This window comes from Selaginella moellendorffii, unplaced genomic scaffold (assembly GCF_000143415.4).
Source record: "Selaginella moellendorffii unplaced genomic scaffold, v1.0 SELMOscaffold_12, whole genome shotgun sequence".
Taxonomy (NCBI): Eukaryota; Viridiplantae; Streptophyta; class Lycopodiopsida; order Selaginellales; family Selaginellaceae; genus Selaginella; species Selaginella moellendorffii.
In genome coordinates this window covers 1482374-1488373 of record NW_003314273.1, presented here as the reverse complement: position 1 = coordinate 1488373, position 6000 = coordinate 1482374, and positions in this window count along the sequence as shown.

Here is a 6000-nt window from a genome sequence, read left to right as displayed (position 1 = left end):
CCTCATGCCAATTTTGTGAATGCGAAATTTCACGTGGGTGTCAATAGCATGTTTGAATAATGGCATGTGGCCTCATGCTATTGAGGTTGTTTGGTATGTTATAATTTAGGCCATTCTCCAATCATTTTTTGTATGGTCTTAACTTCTTTTCTGCACTTTCAGAATGGCCTTCAGGGTTGGGGAAAAGGTTTACATTTTGAATGGTGGGAAGAGAGTTGCAAAAGGGACCCTTGTGTCTATGGATCGGAACTTTGTTATACACTGTCAAAGGCTTGGGGAAGGCAATGCTGCTGTATCAGTAGAGACTGTCTTCGATGGGAATGTGATCGCTATTGAACGAGGAGAGATGGTTGTCGGGGTAAATGTTGTTGTTGCCTTGAAAAATCTTTAGAAGAAAGCAGATGTTGGGGACAGCGCAAGTGCGACACATGTTCCCTCCGTGGATCTTAAGAACCATGCTACATGGATTCAGGCGAAGGTGTTTCTAAACAACCCCGAGGGGGAGGTGGTAGCTGAGGGCTTAGCCACAGTTGTCGATCCAAGAGATGTGGTTGCTAATCAAGAATTGGGCTGGGATGATATTGGAGTTGCGATTTTAGAGGTTGTTGACACAAAAGAAAACAGTCTGACTATTGGAAGCATTGTGCGGTGGAAATTGAGGCACTTAGTGTTTGAGAATGTGAAGGATTCACAATCAAATACCACTACAACTGATGACAGAACATCTCTTCATGGGAAAAGAAAGTACACCTTCCTAAAGCGCAGCCAAAAGGATCTGAGCAACGAACCGAAAAGGTAGAAAATGGCGATGGAGGTTCGAATGGTCTCAACAGTTGCTTGTTGCAAGAGGAGGTGCTGTCAACATGCTGATTGGGATGCTATTGAAGAGGAGAGAGCAAGATACAAGACATTGTCCTGGAAGGCAGCTCGCAATTTTGTGTATGAGGCATTACGGTTATCTGTTGATGCTTCAGAACATCAGGTGGGGGGCATGGTCTTCCAGAGGGGTTTGGTCTGCATGAAGGCATGGAGAATCATTTATGGAGTCCCTCGAACCACATTCTACAGAATCAAAACTGAGTTCGAGGAACAAAGGGTTCAACAGGCAGTCCATGGGAACGACGGTACGCACAAAACCAGGGGTCATGTTGTATATGGAGAGGCAATCTTCAAGAGGTTTGTCAAGACATGTAGTGAGCAGCAACCACATAAAACCCGCATCTTGGAAGATGGAACACGAGACACCCAATGAGTTCTCCCTTCCATGTATACCAAGGGGGCCATATTGGAAGATGTGAATCGGGAACTCCAGAGTAATGGCTACAGGAAGTTGAGCCAATCTAGATTTAGTAGATTGTGGAGCAACAGGTTCAGGGATGTGAGTATAGGAAAGTACTCCAGCTTTTCAAAGTGTGACGAGTGCACTGCTATCAAAATGGCTTTGTCGAAGAATTCTTGCAGCGCTCAAGAGCGAGAGACGTTGGTTAGAAGGCGGCTCGACCACAACATCGAGCAGAGAAGCTGCAGGACTGCATATTATCATAACAGGATTCTCTCCATGGAGAGACCTGACTCTTACCTCTGCATCATCCACGACAAAATGGACCAGAAAAAGACGTGCTTACCTCGACTCAATCCTGCCCCCAAGGCAATCTCTTCATCCATGCAGCTGCCTGTGTCTCTGTTTGGCATAATCGCTCATGGGCATGGTGCCCAGAACTATGGGAACTTCTTTGTACCTCTATGGGGTGGCGGGGGTGCAAACATGATGATTGCGTCCCTAGCAAAACACTTAAGGTCTCTGCAAAGTGCGCAGACTGAGCTGAACGGCCAACCCTTGCATAAGGCCCTTGTCGATCGAACCCCATACAGGGTTCAGCTGGAGGAGGAGCAAAGGCTTGCAGTATCGCGTGGGGCCCCATGCCATCCCAGTGAATATGTTGGCCATCAGATTGTAGGGTTATCATGTGAGGCCTCATGCCATTCCGATGAGGCTGGTCGCCCGGTGAATGCACAGCCTCATCCAAACGAAGCAGAATCTCAAGGAAGTTCTTGCGGCCGATGTGGCCTTCCACCCCATCTTCTGCTCCAAACAGACAATGCTGGCAGTGAGAACAAAAACATGTACGTCTTCGCGTACTTGGCGATGCTTGTTGCCAAAGGCATATTTGAAACGGTTACACTTGGCTTTCTCATGGTTGGGCACACTCATGAAGACGTTGATGCCATGTTCAGTCACCTGGCAGAGTCCCTCCGGCGATCCAATGTCCTCACCCTCCCACAACTCTACGATGAATTCCAAAATTGCATCAAAGGCACTATTGAAGCTGCACTTCTGACAGAGGTTCCAGACTTTAAGGGGTTTGTAAGAGGCTACATCAGGGACGGATCTGAAACGCTGATTGGCCACTCCAAGCCTCTTCAGTTTCATTTCAGTATGTGTGACAGTGCTCCAGTGATGAGGTACAAGATGAGAGAATGGGACACAGTGTGGCTGCCAGTGGACGGCATTGAACTCTTCAAGAGAGATCCCATAACTGGGGAACCTATGATTCCTCAGGGTTCCCCACGGCCGATGCACCCGGATGGACTCAAAGACCAGGAAAGTATAGTGGCCGGGATTAGACAGCATATTGCCTTCTGGAATAGGGGGTTGGTGTTTGGTGGAGAATCCTATTTTCAGAGGTGCAAGCCTTTGCTCAAATACTGAGAGAAGATTATATCTGCTATCCAAAATGGGCCGGTTGTATATGAAGAATTGGAAGAGTCCTTTTGGCCAGAACCCAGAGCACCAGATAGTAGCGGAACAATGTCCTCTAGAAATGCAGTGACAGATAACGATGTTGAGGATCACTATTGTGGGCCAAGGAACAAGAAGCCGGATTCAGCATTCAATCCAGTATAGGTCTGCAAAGGAATGGTCGTGCTTGTCAGACCCAGTAATAAAAAACAAATGATATGGGTGGGGCGCTGCATCACTGATGCAGAGGAGGACGCGGAAACTAACTCCTTCAATGTAACTGTGGAGTGGTTCAAGCCAAGTTCCGGATATACGAAGGATTGCCTAGAAAAGAGATGGGTGCTGAATCCAAGGGATCCCAGCATGAGCATATCGGTGGATAATGTTGTGTATGGTTGGATGCGGAAGCAGAGTGCCACCATCACCTTGCTAGACCATGCAAGAGATGCAGCAAGAGCATTCATAACCTGGGTTCAAGGTGAGATTCATGAATATTCCTTTACTAAGTTTCTAATGTATTTTATTTCAAGGTGAACAATCCGAATCTGAATCAGAGGAGGCGTGATGGCATGTGGCCTTACGCCATTCCTAGGTGAGATGATACAAATAACAAGTATAAATTCTTAGTTGTTCTAGCAAATCTTACTTAAAGTTCAAGGTGAACAAGCCGAATATGAATTCATCGGATTGCTATAACAAATTGCGAGGTGATGGCATGAGGCGATACGCCATTTGAGAGTGGTAGCCATTCCTATATGAGGTGAGTGAAGTATTTATTAGAAATACCTCATTCAATTGTGCACTTCTAAGTCTTGGTCCACTTAGTACTATTTGCATGTTTTTATTTTAATTCTTTCTCTAAAATGTTATTTAGCATGTGGCTTCATGCCATTGCTCTCCACAATCATGCATTGAATTTCTATCCTTGCATAATACTTCTCCATATATATAGCATGTGCGCACATGTGATATGGTTCATTAGGCCTAATATAGTGTGTGAGGTAAAACAAAGATGATGTGACATATGCATTTACCAATCACACGTGCATAAATCTAATAATATGGCGTGTGGCCCATATTAATGGCACATAAACCCATATTGTGGGCTTACGTGCTTTATGTACCATCATTCCCTTGCAGCGTGTGTGTTGGTTTCCTTTTATAACACAACGAACTCCATATTTTAGGGTGAAGAGCGTTCTCATGGCAAGCACAAAATCTGTAAGTGAGGCAGAAAAGGAGATGGAGAAGGAGATAGGTGAAGATGTAGAATATATAAATCTTCCAAACTCCCCGTACTATACTCCAGGTGATCATTTTTCTGAACAAACGGCAACATTAACAACTATCGAGAACGCCCCAGTAACGTCAGAGATAACAATCCAAAGCAAAACAACTGACCCGGAGAAGGATGATAGTACCGCTGAGAGTACCAAAAAGGAGGTGTCCACTAGCGCTTAGGCTTATAATGGCGTGTGCCCTCATGCCATTTACTTGATCACCAAATACCTTTTTCCCTTTGCACTAGTATATCTTAATACCGGTCTGAGAAATAGAATGGCATGTGCCCTCAGGTCTTTTACTAAATCACCTTTGAAAGAAATGCAAGCCTCTATGTCATAAAAAAAAGGTACTAGAGAAATTCCTTAATAATATGAATGTTATTTAGTTTCATGAAAATACACTAAGGGTCAAATGAGTTAAATGACTTCTCCAGACTAGCAATGCCTCTTGCTACACCTTCACAATTAGATTCGTTAGAAAAAGATAACATTGAATAATATCTAAATGTTCTCACCATTAAGTTATATGTCTGGCTAATAGGAATGACGTTCATCTTGGAAAGCTCACCACACGCTCAATGAACAAACAAATAGTGTGTGCGCGCATGCCATCGCTCTTCTTTAGCTTCAGATTCGGCTTGTTCACCTTGACAATGAGATTTATTATACAACCAGATGGACACAGTCTGGACATAAAGTCACCGCGCTAGTCACCATGCCCCAGATATGTCTAGCCCCTGGACAAAAAACATATAATTTCACGTCATTTTCAAATACTTGAAAATTTGTACCTAGTCCCATTTTACTGAATAAATCCCACTTTAACGAAATAGAGCTTTCCTAAGGATGCTAAGGAGTGGATTTGGAATGATCACTCATAGACAAATGGCCCAATCCCTGAGAGATGGGACTATGATGCAGGTGGTGTTAGACCACCGGTGTGACCAAGGTAAAAGGGCATGGCCTTAGCGTAACGGGCTGATATGTCAGTGGTACCTTGGGGTGTTGGTCATGGGATCAGGCATGTGGAGCACTTAGACCAAGTGAGGTTGAGTGGCGGGGATGCCATTCTCAGGGCTAGTAAGCCCAAGTCCAAAATAGGACTTACGGAGGTTGTGAGTGAGACTCCTTCAAGTGGTCAGAGGTGCGGTTAAGTGACTAAAGTAAAATGGAAAAATTAGTCACTTACAAAGGACTCTAGTGGAGCTAGTTTAGCCAGGAAAGGCTAGTGTGACCAAGGAAGGGTATACCCACGTGGTTGATGATATAACCACTGAGGAGTCCAAGGTTAAAGTGAACATAGATGGGCAAGTGGGGTAACTTGGTGAAGTGTTCAAAAACTACCTTTAGCTCCCCTAGGAGATTAAATAGTCAATGCTCTCAATCCAAGTGTGGGTGGCACTACCTACTTGGATACTTGGCATGGCTCATTGAAACCTCACTCTAGCCACATGGCTAGGGCATCCAAGGGTGGAAAGTGGGGAGAGTACCCATGAGATTTGCGTAAGACCACAATGTTTTGAAATATTGTCCCAAAATCCCAGACTTTAGAAAGGAAGAGGAGCAATCCTCTTGTATAGTGTGACCAAGGATGTGGTCACATAGTGAGGAAGTCCCAAAGGTTAATGGGACTTAGTGGTTAGGCCTTCAGGCCTTGACCCAATAGTGGTGTTGGCAAGCACGGCCATAGATGAAGAGGGACTTGGTGGAGATTGAAGTAAGGATATTAGGGAAGGGTGCTCCCCCTATCTTCAGGCATCCTAAGGATGTTAAGGTGTGGTCTGAAATGACCACTCATTGATAGATGGTCTAGTCTTTGAGAGATGGGACTATGGCACACAAGTGGTTTAGGACTACCATATGGCCTTAATATCATGGGCTGATATGTTGGTAATACCTTTGGGGTGTTTATTATAGGATCAAACACATGAAGCACTTAAACCAAGTGCAAAGGCTGAGAGGTGTAGGTGCCATTCT